The sequence below is a fragment of the Lontra canadensis genome, unplaced genomic scaffold (genome assembly GCF_010015895.1).
Source record: "Lontra canadensis isolate GAN:19392208 unplaced genomic scaffold, GSC_riverotter_1.0 scaffold82, whole genome shotgun sequence".
In the NCBI taxonomy this organism is placed as follows: Eukaryota; Metazoa; Chordata; class Mammalia; order Carnivora; family Mustelidae; genus Lontra; species Lontra canadensis.
In genome coordinates this window covers 1,940,327-1,953,812 of record NW_022631076.1, presented here as the reverse complement: position 1 = coordinate 1,953,812, position 13,486 = coordinate 1,940,327, and positions in this window count along the sequence as shown.

Sequence of the window (13,486 nt, the reverse complement as noted above, 5' to 3'; positions counted from 1 at the left end):
AACCGTAAGAGAATCCTAATCAAAGGAAACAAACTGAGGGTTGTTGGAGGGGAAGGAGGTGGGGGGGATGGGGGAACTGTGTGATGGACATTAAGGACGGCACTGGATGTAATGAGCACTGGCTATTATATAAGACTGATGAGTCTACCTCTGAAACAATAATATGTTATATGTTAATTAATTGTATTTAAATAAAAATTATTTTAAAAAAGGAATTGTTTCTCCTGAGGCAAAGGAAAAGGTAAAAATGAATCATATTGGGGCTCCTGGGTGGCTCAGTCAGTTAAGCGTCTGACTTCAGCTCAGGTCATTATCCCAGGGTACCAAGACGGAGCCCCCACATCGGGCTCCCTGAGCAGGGGCCAGCAAGCTTCTCCCTCTTCCTCTTCGTTTGTCCCTCCCACCAACTCATGATTGCTCTCCCTCAAATAAATAAATAAATAAATAAATAAAATCTTTAAAAAAATGAATTGGATTATTGAACATAAATGATCCTAGTGAAAAGGAAAAATAAAGCAAAACCAAAAAAAAAAAAAAAGCAAAATCATGGGTGGCATTCTGGGGATTCAAGGCAGTGTTTGCGGGGTTGGGGAGTCCTGGGACAGATGGGGCTGACCCACCATGGGGAGGCGATGAGGGGCTGAGCTGGAAGGAACCTGGCTTCCCACAGAATGGAATAGAATTGCAGAAACTCTAAAGCATGTGCTCGGTGTAAGACGGTAAGTGAGAAAGAGCAGGATCCAGATTTGAGAACATTGATGAGGGATTATGGACACAGGGCCCAGCTGGATTCTCGAGCAGGAACCAACCTTGCTAGTGATGGGAGCTTCGGAGCAGTAGTGAGAAGGTGAAGGGCACAGAGAAGCATGAGAACACTTGAAATGGGTTGATGTTTGCAGATGAACTGCCAGACTCCTAAAAGAATTTGCAAATGTGACCTTAGTTCTACTTTCCATTGTTAAGACATTAAGGAAAGAGGATAGGAAAATAGGTACTGGCCAAAGTCCTCATTTTCAAATAAAAAAGAAAGGGGAGAGTCTAACAACCTTAAACTTGAGCCCTCCCCTATCCCCTGACATTCAAGTGTAGCTCTCTGATAAAATTCCAGAACAGATTACTAAAAGTAATGGGGGCTTTTAAAAATGAATCTGAAGGTTTTTTGTAGTTAACATGGATTTGTGAATAACAAAGCAAACTAACGACAGTTCCTTTTCAATAGGGTTATAGATCTGTGTATCACAAGTACGACATAACCAGGGCTCATCTTGATTCTAGCAAAGCAACGAGCTAATCATGCCCAATATTGTTATGGGCAAGCCTGTAAATGCTGGGTTAAATGTGTGCCGTTCCTTTGAATCACTATCAATAACGGTTCTTACTGAAAAGATCCTGACTGTTGACTCCAAGGAGGAATTTAGTTTCGAATTCTGTTCCTAACCCTTCCTGGTTCAACATTTTCCTCAAAGAGGTGAATGAAGGCACAAAAGACAGGCTTCTCAGATATACAAAACCAGCTCTTGTCTGCGAGGAGCGCAGCTTACACAGCAAGAGTACAAGTCAATATTCAAAGTTATTCTGTTAGGCTAGAATATGGAAATAAACCAAGAGCAGAACAGGAATAAACGAAAGTCTGAGTTCAGACTAAAAAAAAAAATCAATAGCCGAGGCAAAGCATTAGGGAGTGCGACCTGGCGGCAGCTGACACAAAAGAAAGGTTGGAGGTTTATCTGACCCAGAGATCAGGACAAGCACCAGCTTGATGTGACTGCTGAGAAAGCTGACGCACTCTTAGGCTCTGCCTTAGGTGGTACCGCCTGGAAGCAGAACCTGAGATAAGAGATAAGGATTCCAGTACAACTAATTAATTTGGGAGGTGACCCCATGACACCTCCTTCTATAGGGGGCTAGAGGAAGGCTCAGGGAAAGAGCCAATAAAGCGTGAGTATGAAGCTGGCAGCCATGCGGGCGACAGGAGCTGGGAGCTGCTGTGGAACCCTGAGATGCGAAGAGGACGTGAATCTCAGGGTGAGCCCCGCTGAGGGGTGAGAGAGCTGTGGTGTCTATACTCCAGCTCCCTCCTGCCATTCACCGAAGGCTGGGCACTGCGCATTCCTTGGCGCTGCTGACTGGGCACAGTCCAAATGGGTTTTGGCAACCCCAGAAAGCCCTCAGGCAAAACCATACAGGTCCTGGTGCTTAAGTCAGACTGGTGTGCGCTGAATGAGAAGGCTAAAGGGGGTTTAAGCTGGGCAGCGGTTACCATCTGCTGTAGTCCCTAAGAGTGATATAATGGACCGTCTTGCTGGTCAACCTTTATCTGGCATACTAAAATTATTTAATTCTGGGTGCCACATTGGAGAGGGATCTTGAGAACCAAAGAGTTTCTTAGAGGAGAGGCCCATGATGGTAAGGAGTTTCGGTTTGAGGAGCACGTCATCTGTAGATGGAACTGAGGAACTCCACTCTGGGCTGAGCAGTACAGGATATACCCCTGACGTCTCATCGTTACCATTGGATGGACGTCTTCAACATAACACTTCCAAGTGGGCATTTCATCCCCCCTCCAAAACTAGAACATGGTGTTTGAAGAAATTTTGCAGAAATAGAGAATATACGACCTTCACCTCTCACTAAGAAAAAAAAAAAGTGGTGATGTTCTTGTTCTAGAAAAATGATGGGGAAGGGGAAATGAATAAGTATGGAAGATCAAAAACCAAATGTCAAAACACTTAGTGTGTGTGTAAATTATTTTAAAGATTCACTGAATTTTGATAGTGAAGCCATTGTTTGAAAGAATATACAAAACTTGGACAAATTCTTAATTGGTGGCTCTAAAAGAACAAGGGATTCATTTTAAAAAAGTCAAACACCATCATGAATGAACAAATAAAAGATTATTTACCACTTAGAGAATACACAGATATCCCCACTTTTCCAAAGTTCATGTTATACTCCACTTCAATGAAAGTCATACATCAGTCCCTGTTTTCTGACCAAAAGAAATCCAAAGGGGGTTTTCTCTTTTAGGAAAAAAGTGCTTTTTTTCCATACAAGCGAGAATAGCATTCCGCGTTTGTTTGCAGCGAGCCTGTCCGGAGGCAGCGAGAGCACGAGGGGGCGAGAGAGGCGCAGCCCGACTCCTTCCCCAGGAACCACACTGAGCATCTCAGCAGCAAGCCCCAGAGCTTTGAACTGTCTGAGCATCTGTGCTGTATCTCGATTTATTCCGGGCACCTGTTAGCAAGATGTGTCTCTTAGGCAAAAAAGCCTAAGAGAGGTTTTTTCCTTGGGTCTGGGAATGCTCAAAAATGTTTCCATATAAATTAATGGCAATTGCTTCTTTGCTTTACACCATTTCGCTTATGAAAGATTTCATAGGAATGCTCTCCTTCTGGATAGCAGGGGTATAACCTGTATTATATGAATAAATATCCCTACACACAAATATTTACATTCATCGTATAGATAGCGGTCTATTTAAACGTTACACATACCTGTATACACGTACAGCAGATTATAGCTGGGTATGACACCCTGGTGATTTTAATATTAGTCCCAATTACTCCTAATTGGTAAAAATAAGCTACGACACATGCATAAATAGAATATTAAGCTGGGGAATGCTCTATGCATTGCTGTGGAATGATCTTCAAGATACAGTTTTCCCAAAATAAGCACTCTTCCCCTCGCCAGGCGCACTGACCGTCTGTTTTACGGGGTTTCAGATAAGGGGATGCTTATCTTCCTTTCATTGCCTCTGGGTCCTGGGCAGGCTACTTACTAACTGTGGGGCAATCCTTTAACTTCTCAAGATTCTAGTTTCCCTCAAATGCTTTTTTTTTTTTTTAAAGGTTTTATTTATTTATTTGACACACAGAGAGAGAGATCACAAGTAGGCAGAGAGGCAGGCAGAGAGAGAGGGGGAAGCAGGCTCCCCGCTGAACAGAGAGCCCGATGTGGGGCTCAATCCCAGGACCCTGGGACCATGACCTGAGCTGAAGGCAGAGGCTTAACCCACTGAGCCACCCAGGTGCCCTTCCCTCAAATGCTTTTGTCCTAGCCATTGTCTGGCTGTGAAGGACAGGTGGGAATAAGAATAAGCTTTTAGCAATTAGCGTTTTATTTTCTTTTGAGTTGGCCTGGGGAAAGAGAGAAGGAAAAAAAAAATGTTCCTAAAGCAGCTGTAGAAAGGAGCATTTACTCTTCTTTTCACTTCTTATGGCATGGGACGAAATACTTATGATCCCAGATCATCGGGGATGCCATGGCCTGAGCCAGCCGTTATGGACAAGTACAAAATGGAACAAAATCAGAATGATACAGAGAAACAAAGAAAGCACCTGCATCCAGATACCTGGGTGTGCGCAGTTCAGGTCAGAAGCTGCGGCGAGAGTGCCCTGGGAATCCCACGTCAGTGTCGAGCAGGGAAGCTGTCAGCTCTCATCTGGGCTTTTCTGAGACCTCCCATGACAGTCAGGATTCCACAGCAAATTAAATGAGCAGAAAGACACAGTGTGAAGAGCAGACACAGGAAACATCTCCCCCAAATTAGGAAGAGCTGATAGGATGCAAAAGGGCGTGCTAATGTCTAGCATTCACAAAAAGAAATTCAAGCAGTCTATTTACTTATAGCTTAGGACGACGTGTTCCTGGCCAAATCTAAGAAGGCAAAGTCAGGGTTGAAGGCAAAATGAAAAAGTCAGAGTTGGTCCTGATGATGGAAATATTTTCACAAGAATTGCTTTGGTTAACCCGTGACTGCCCACACTTTCTAGAGAATGAGGTGGAAACAGGATAGGACAACCCTGTCCTTTTCCTGCCAAGGGGCTTCTTGCTGGGGCTGGGATTCTTGGCCACTCAAGATGCTGACCTTCAGGGGAGGAAGAGTAGCAATGGCTTATATCCGGTCGAGACTTCGCTGATTACAAAGTGTCTTCACATCCGTTATCTTAGCTGACCTCCACACCTCTCAGTAATCTATGATGAGGTCAGGGGCTGTCTGCAAGGGGAGGGGCTGCTGGCTTTGCGTGGTTGGATATGATGACCCGGAGCCAGTTTTTGGGGTGTGTTGCTTTGGTTGGGTTCTTCCTGCCACACCACACCATCTTAACAGGGCACCCTCCTCTCCTCAAGTCTCCCACCCTTGACGGACCCTGATGTGAGAACTGCCGTCCCTGAAGGGCCATTCTTTCTTAGGGAGTGCCACACCAAGATGAAAATGCCTCCAGAAGGATGAGCGCATTGATGGCATCATCTGCCAAGGAGGACGACTCTAATAGGACCCTTAGGAGATGGAAGACAAGACACATATGTTCTGAAATAAGGCCGGGGGAGTGTAAAAAATCTGGCACATGACACTGTTAAATAGAGACAAGGAATACAAGCAAGGGGCCCAGAGGAGTCTCAGGGTAGCCAGAGAGTATTTTGAGGGCATGGAGTGGCCCAGGGAAAATGGATAGGCCCCTGGACAAATGTCATCTATACTGAGGTTTTTATCTAGAAATGATCCAGATCATCTGGTCTTCAGTTTCAATATGGCAGACCAGCTAAAGGAGGTGAAGAGTGGGTCTGGTTGAAGGAGATAGAAGAGAGCCTGGGTATGCAGAAATGGCCACCGCGGGGGGTGGGGTGGGTAACAAGCATTGGAAAGCCACTCAAAAACTTTACACTTGGATGGAGACTGTGATTCCAGGACCTGGGGATCAAGCCCACACAGAGAGGGAAAACCATTCAGCCGAATGTGATGGAAGTCTGAGTTTTAGAGGCTGAGATGGGGGCACACACTGGGCAGCTGAGGGTGAATGGAATGTCCAGTGTGAGATGCCCAGGACACAGGTTAGAGACCTGGGCCATCAATGAACAGAGGCCTGGGCTCTGTTACCCATGGTACCAGGGATTGGAAATTGGTAGTTCAGAAGGACAGTACTGCCATTTAGCCTACAATTCCACTCCAACCAATTATTCTATAGATGTTCTCATACTTGTGGGAAATGACATGGGTACAAGAATATGTGGCATTGGTAGTAATAGCCAAAGGTTGGAAACAAAGTAAATGCTTATCAGTAGAAGATGGTTCAAATAAACTACGGCACACTTATGCAAAAAGAAAGAAGCTGTAGAATTCCCTAAGCATGCATCTGGAGTAATCTTCAAGACATACTTTCCTCAAAATAGGGGCACCTGGATGGCTCAGTTGGTTAAGTGTCCAATTTTTGGTTTTGGCTCAGGTCATGATCTCGGGGTCCTGGGATCAAGCCCTGTGTCGGGCTCCCTCTGAGTGGGGAGTCTGCTTGTCTCCCTCTCTCTCTCTCTGTCCCTCCCCCTGCTCATGCTCTCTCTCTTTCTAAAATAAATACATAAATCTTTTTTTAAAAGACACATTTCCCTTTAAACAAGCAGAGCATAACAGTATATACAGCGAGCTAGCATTTGTATTTCTTTTTGTTAAACACGTTTAGGGATCCCTCCGGGCCTGAGACCTGGGTGCCCGGGTGATGGAGCAGGAAAGAAATATTTCTCAGTATGTTCTTATGTAACTTTGGAGACTTGTACCATGTGTATGTATTACCTATTAAAAAAAATACAGGCTTAGAAGGATGAGATGACAGGGAACAGGAACTCAAACCCAGGGAAAAGAGTTGACCAAGATGAGCTCAGGCAAAGGCAGAAGGGTAGGGGGTGGCCCAGTGTTGGGCGGGTGTGCGCTGACCTGCGTTCCCAGTCTGGGTCAGGAGGGCGCCAAAGAGTGTGGGGAGGGATGGCAAGACCCAGCAAGGGGATACCTGACAGAGTGAGGAGTGAGGACAGACAGGGATCCAGGCAGCTCACCAGGTAACCTGCTGCCACAGACCCTGAGTTCCAGTAAGGAATTTAAGATCACTCAACCTGGTGGTTCCAAAATGTGGGTGTGTGATTTGGCTGCATCAGAACCAACCAGAGCCCTTCTTAACAAAATTTGTATTTGTGGTCCCATCCCAGACCCCCGAGTCTGAAAGTTGGAGGACTGGGGTGGGGCCTGGTGCCGCCGCAGATTCTGAGGTTCAGAGTGGTCCGGAACCACTGACCTTGAGTGCGCATCTCTCTCGTGGCTGAATGGGTTTGCCAAAGAGCAACAGTGCTAGTGTGGGGTATCCTGTGACCGCCAGATCAGGCAGGAGAATGCAGGTTAGGGGAAGTACCTGTAAGTCATTTAGTCCAGCGTATAAAGCAAAGAACACGGACTTGGAGTCAGTCACACAGACAGGGCTTGAATCCCAGGTCTGCCACTTGATAGCTATGTCTTTGCAGAGAACTTCGTGGGGCTGTTTCAATCTGCTCATCTCTTCATGGACTGAACTGTGCCTATGCCAGAGGCTCAAAATGGGAAGGAGATTTGTACCTGCGTATACATCCTCCAGCTCTTCTTCTACTGGTTCTGTTGTCTCTGCAGCTTCCCACGGAGGCGAGGACCTTGCTGAGACACAAAGGACGGTTATCGCGGGAAGAACCAGAAACTAACCAGCGGGCTTGGGCAGATGGCTGGAGTCCAAACCACCAGAGGAGCTAGGGCAGAAAGCTAAAGCAAAGAGCTGCTCTGGCGTCCGTTTTCTGCAAGGACCATAATCCATGACTTCCCCCTTAGATCTCCGTCCCCGTGAACATTTAGCGCTTAATCGCCCTCGAAATATACCATTTTATGCTTGGAGTGGGACTGTTTTAGGTTTATGCAATGAGCCACACTGGAGGGGACACAGCCTGCTTCCGGGGCTCTCAAGGGCTGAGCGCGCGCGGCACTCTCTGTCACACTGCACTGGGCTCCTGAGCACCTCGCTGCTGTGGGATTCCAGAAGGGAAGCTTGAGGTACTCATTTCGTCTCTTTTCCTCCTCGAGCGTAACTCCATGAAGGACTACAGAACACATGCCTGGGACAGTGAGTTCTTCACTTTGCATGGCTGGCAGAGGCCCTGAAGGTCTGGAGGGCTTGGAGAAGTTCCTCTTGGCTCTTCTTTCTCAGGCGGGCCCGGGTTTCACCCAGAGGCTGGGCCACAAGCACAGATTTCTTCAGATTTGGAAATTCTGGGAGAGGTTTTATGCAGAATGTGGAAGGTTGGCTGCAGCTGTGTTTTTGGAAAATTCTTGTTCCTGTCCTGGCAGTGGCTGAAGACGGTGGAAGGTTGAGAGGGGGGGCTCCCTCCGTCCGACACTGAAGCCAGCTGGTGCCTCTGGAGGGAGGCAGGGAGGGTGGATGCCAACAGGCACCAAGCAAGTCCTCGGGGAAGGTGCCCCACCCAGGCTTCATGAAGGGGAAACTGAGGCCCTGGGAGGCAGGGGAATCTGTGGCCAGTCGGGGACCAGAACCCAGATGTCTGAATCTAACTAGTTTAGCAACATCAGGAAGTAAGCCCCAGGCAAGAGAAAGGGAAAAGAGACTAAGGAGTTAGAGCTAAATTTGTCAGCAGACTTGTCCCTAGGATTTTTTTTTTTTTTTAACAAGGTAATTTCTAAATATCATTATATAAGTGTCTTACTTTCTAGTGCTGTGTAACAAATTAACACAAACCTAAGCAGCTTAAAATACCAAACAATTATTATCTGCCAGTTTTTGTGGGTCAGGAATTCTGGCACAATTAGCTACATGCCTCTGGCCCAGGTGTCTCACAAGGCCACAGTCAAGAATCAGCTGGAATCACGGTCTCATCCAAAGGCCTGCCCCAGAGAGGACCCACTTCTAAGCTCACACATGTAGTTCTTTGCGGGCTATGGGACCAAGGGGTTCAGTTCTTTGCTGGCTGTTGGCCCCCACATTTCCCTGCCACCACAGCCTCTTCACAGGACAACTCAAAGCATGGCGGCGGGTTTCTCTCAAAGCAAGTGAGAGACTACCCAAAACAGAAGGCAGACTCTTCTTCCATGCCAATTCCAGAAGTGACATCCCATTAACTCCACTGCGTTCTAGTCTCTAGAGGCAAGTCACCACACCCAGCCTGCACAGAAAGGGACAGATCACGAAGACTGGGAGATGATGATCACTGGCTATCGTAGAAAAACACAAGAGACAGAAAGGACTGGAGAGGATGTGGAGAAAAGGGAACACTTGTGCACTGCTGGTGGGAATGTAGATTGGTGCAGCCATACGGAAAACAGTGTGAAGGTTCTTCAAAAAATGAAAAGGAGAGCTACCGTGTGATCCACTTCCGGGTATATATCCAGAGAAAATGGAAGCAGGATACTGAAAAGATATCTACACCACTATGTTCACTGCTGCTTTATTCACCATAGTCAAGCCATGGAAACAACTAAGTATCCATCAGTGGATGAGTGGATAAAGACGATGTGGGGTATATACAATGGACTGTGATTCAGCTATGAGAAAGAAGGAAATCCTGCCATGTGTGACAACGTGGGTGGACTCTGAGGGCACTATGTTAACCAGAGAAAGACAAATACTGCCTTGAATGGTAGAAAGAGAGGAAGAAAGGGAGACACACAGGAAGATGGCTGGTTTTGCTGAGAATCTCCCCAAAGAGAACCCAGAACCATGGAGATAATGGAACTTTGTAGGAATTCCCAGTTCACACAAGAAGTGTCTACCACAAATATGGGCACCTAACTCCATGGCATACCACAGAAAGTAACTGGCTACCGGCAATGAGCCAGAAGTCAGTAATTTCAGTTCAATGCCTGGTTTTGGTAACTAGTTTTGTGACCTCTGGCAAATTACCTCATCTCTCTGGAAATGAAATTGTTGGACCAGGTGAGAAGTGGATTCCGTTCTTGCTCCTATGGCAGACACCAGTAATCGACGACTGCTGACTCTGTGACCAGTCCCCTGGCAGCCTCATGACTGGCCTTCCAGGTAGACTCTACCACTTGGTTGGGGTCGCCCTCTAGATTACCATCTTGACCCAGATGCTCTTTCCAGTGCCAACATTCCAGTGATTTCTGACTTGGCCTCATTAACCTTCTCCACAAGAAGCTGGAACTATTTAGCCTGCAGAGGAGGCAGTGGAAGCTAAGAGGAGAAAGGGCAATTATGCAGGACACAGAGCAGTGTTCCTCTTCCCTCCTCAAAAGCCTAGCTGTTTTGGTCAAAATACTCTCACAAGACCCCAACAGACTGGTAAAAGAAGAAACGGAGAGTCCTTTCCAGGGGCTGGCTTCTTACACGGATTCCTCGTCACATCCCAGGGGAGACATCTTTTTTTTTTCCTCCTTGCTTCTGGGAGCCTGAGATAGCCATAGAGGGGAATAAATGTTCACCTCCTGGTCAGTGCTATGGACCCATGATCAGGTGTCCCTCTCAGGAGATGGTTATATTCCTTCAGTCTTGGAGCTGCTACATTGGTGACCTCAGGGACAGCATCAGGAGGAGAGGACCCAGTTGTTGCCAGCTGCTGGGACCTGTGCCCTGCCTGGTGGCTGAACTCTTCACCCTCCTCAGTCAGCTTCTTGGTTTGTTCTGGGCTCAGGGATTTCTGAACAGAAATCAGAAACAGAAACAGCCATGAGCTAGGAGAGAAGTAGAAACCTGGAGTGTTCCGAGAAGATTTGATTTCCATGTCTCTATCCCAGGCTCTTGAGCTCAACCTTGCCTGGATGTGGGACTCCAGTCCTTGGCAGTGGGGCAGAAGACAGGACAGAAGGGATCAGAGAGTTTCTATCATGTTCTGCTTCAAATTGAACAGGGAAATGTAATGATTGGTTATACAGAGGAAGCAAGGCCAAGAGAAGGAAGTAACTAGGACCATCGGCGTGAAGGTAGAGCATGGCTGCTGGGTGAGAGGGACCAACATGACCACCTCACTGGGCAGATAGTAGAACAAAGCAGAGTTCTAACATTGGCCATTGGCTGAGGATAGCTGTTTCCCACAGTGGGACTGACGGTGGTGGTGGGTACTTGGGAGTCAGACCAGACAGGCCAGCAGAGGCAAGGCAGGGCCAAGGGAAGCAGGCCAGGGAGGAGGAGGCTGGGAAACTGAGGGTTGGTGGTCAGGGCGGGAATGAGTGAAGCAGAAAGAAAATCAGGCCAGAGGGCAGGAGAGCAGGGGACACATAGTGACAAGGAAAGCTTTGGAGAGGGGCAGTTTCCTACTCAGAAAACCTTCTGCCCACTTCCCCCTGGGATGGGACCATCCTCTGGGTAGAGGGAGCCCAGAGCCCGCAGGAGGCAGGGGCAGGGAAGAAGTCCCCACAGTGCCTCACTGGAAGAACAGGGCCAGAGATAGGAAAAGATTCTGATGTCAGTGTTTAGATTTGGGAATCTCAATCCCTTTGTTGGAGCTCATTTTTCAGACCTCTTCATAGGAGTGTGCTAGATTTTGATCAAAGTGTACCACTAAGTAATGCTACTTTGGTACCTTTCATGTGGAATAAGAGCAGCTCTAACACCATGGGGTACCAGTGGGTATATCTTGTTAAGAGAAATAGGTAGGAAGCATAGCATGTCAGGCTGATGCCAAAGAAGGAGGAGTGTTCACCGGAGCAAGGAAGAACCTTGTCTTGAGAATGTACAAAGAGCTCCGACAGGGCCAAGGCATCCCAACCCATAGGGAATGGCCACTCCCCCAGGAGCATTTATAGCCGCTTATAGAGATGCCAAAGTAACAGGTGCCAGCTGGCCGTGCTAATCGCTAGCTGGTCACTGTGACTCTGGGTCTTTGAGTCATTTCAAGAGTGCTGCCAGAAATCTCAGGGTTCCTACAGATGTCACGAACATGGGAAGATCAGCAACCCCTGGAATGAGGCAACAGAGCCAATGCCCTGGGGGTGGGGTGGAGGAGGCTGCCCAATAGGCATCTCGGCTCCACTCAAGATGCGTTACCCAAAAATACAGACCAGCAACTCAGCGATTCTCAGCCTTGACTGCACATGGCATCCCCGGGTGGTTCTAAGACTTTAGTTGCTCTGAGGTTCTGATTTAATTGGTCTGGGGTGGGAGTTTCAAAAGCTCCCCAAGGGATCATAACGTGCAGCCAAAGTTGAGTGCTTCTGAGCCAGCTGCTCAGCATTGACTGCGGCAGGGGTGGGAGGAAGGAAGGTGAACAGAGTTCAATTTCACTTTAATTTCCCTTTGCAAACTATTAAAATGGAGGAGCACCCCTGGAAAGCCTGACCCTTTAGGGAGGAATTGTTATTGACACAAGCAATTGCCTGGAAACAAGCTCAGAACTTCAGCTGGTGCAGGAACAGATTTCCCCACGTTGGTGCCTTCTGGAAGGACTCTCCGTCTTCCCAATGAAGGCGTGGGCATCCCATCACTTTAATAATTTAGCAATGACCTTACAGCCATTTCAGGAAGATGTCTACCCATTCCCCTATGTTGGTGTGCCTTGGATCAAATCCCCAAATGGGCCTTCCTCATCTCTCTTTTATATTTTTTATGGAGAAACTCAGCGTTCTCTCTCTGCCAGATGTTACTGGCGGAAAACGTCCGCACCTTACCCTCTTGATTCCTTACTGTCCTGTTCCCTTTTTTGGGAGCTCATTGAATGGCTCCCTGATGCCCCTCTTCACCCTGACCTCACCACCCTGGCTGGCATAGCAGATGTCAATTTTCTTCTTGAATCATCAACATTTACTTGTCTCATGTCCCAATTTTTCAGAATCCTAATAAGTGATTTCTAGGGCATGATAGTAGCTTATTGAGTTAAATGGGGGCACATAGCCTTCTGGAGACCAGGCGTTTCTCAAGAGGATGGCACCAGTGAGGAAGATCAGGCAGGGAGACAGGACAGGGCAGGAGGTCAAGCAAGGTTTTTATCATGCCTCCAGTCTTACAAGTTGTTTCATCTGCCCAGGATCAGCTAGAAGAAAAAGAAGAGGTGGGGGACATTGTGTGTAAGGGGGTTGGGGAGGGGAGAATATTGGAAAGAAATAAAGCTAGAAGGACATTTTAGGCTATGGTTGGAATTTCTTGGTTCCTTCATAGGAAAAAAAATTAAACCTTTTCCTTTAATGGCAGTGAAGCATATAGTTAATCTACAAATCTAGGGGTTGATGTGGGAAAATAAGATACCCAAAGAAATGCAAGGTTGGCATCTGGGGGTGTGGGGTGTGTGTGTGTGTAACACAAAATCTCTTCTTCATTAAAATATCCACAGAATAAGTTAGAATAAGAGTCACTAAATTCTAATTGTACATTAGGAGCAATTTACTTTATCTTGATTCATTTCCTAGAAGGGGGAGGATTTGGGATTTAGATCTTGGTGCAAAACTCTACAATCCTAACTAGAAGGTGGTCACGAAAAAAAAAAAAAAAGGAAAAGAGACTCAGAGAGAACCTCCCAAAGCAGATGTCTGTAAACTGAAGGAATTCATAAGAAGTTTCTCAGTACTTCATAGAGAAAAATTCAAGTAGGCGAAGAACTATGGGAAATAGCAAATGTCCTTTAAACAAGCTGTTCAGGGGACTCAAGAAGGACACTGGGACATGGAAAGCAGGGGGAAGAGGAGCAGGAAGCTGCTGTGTTCTGGGACCGGAAGGTGGGGAGGTGGGAGCAGATGGAG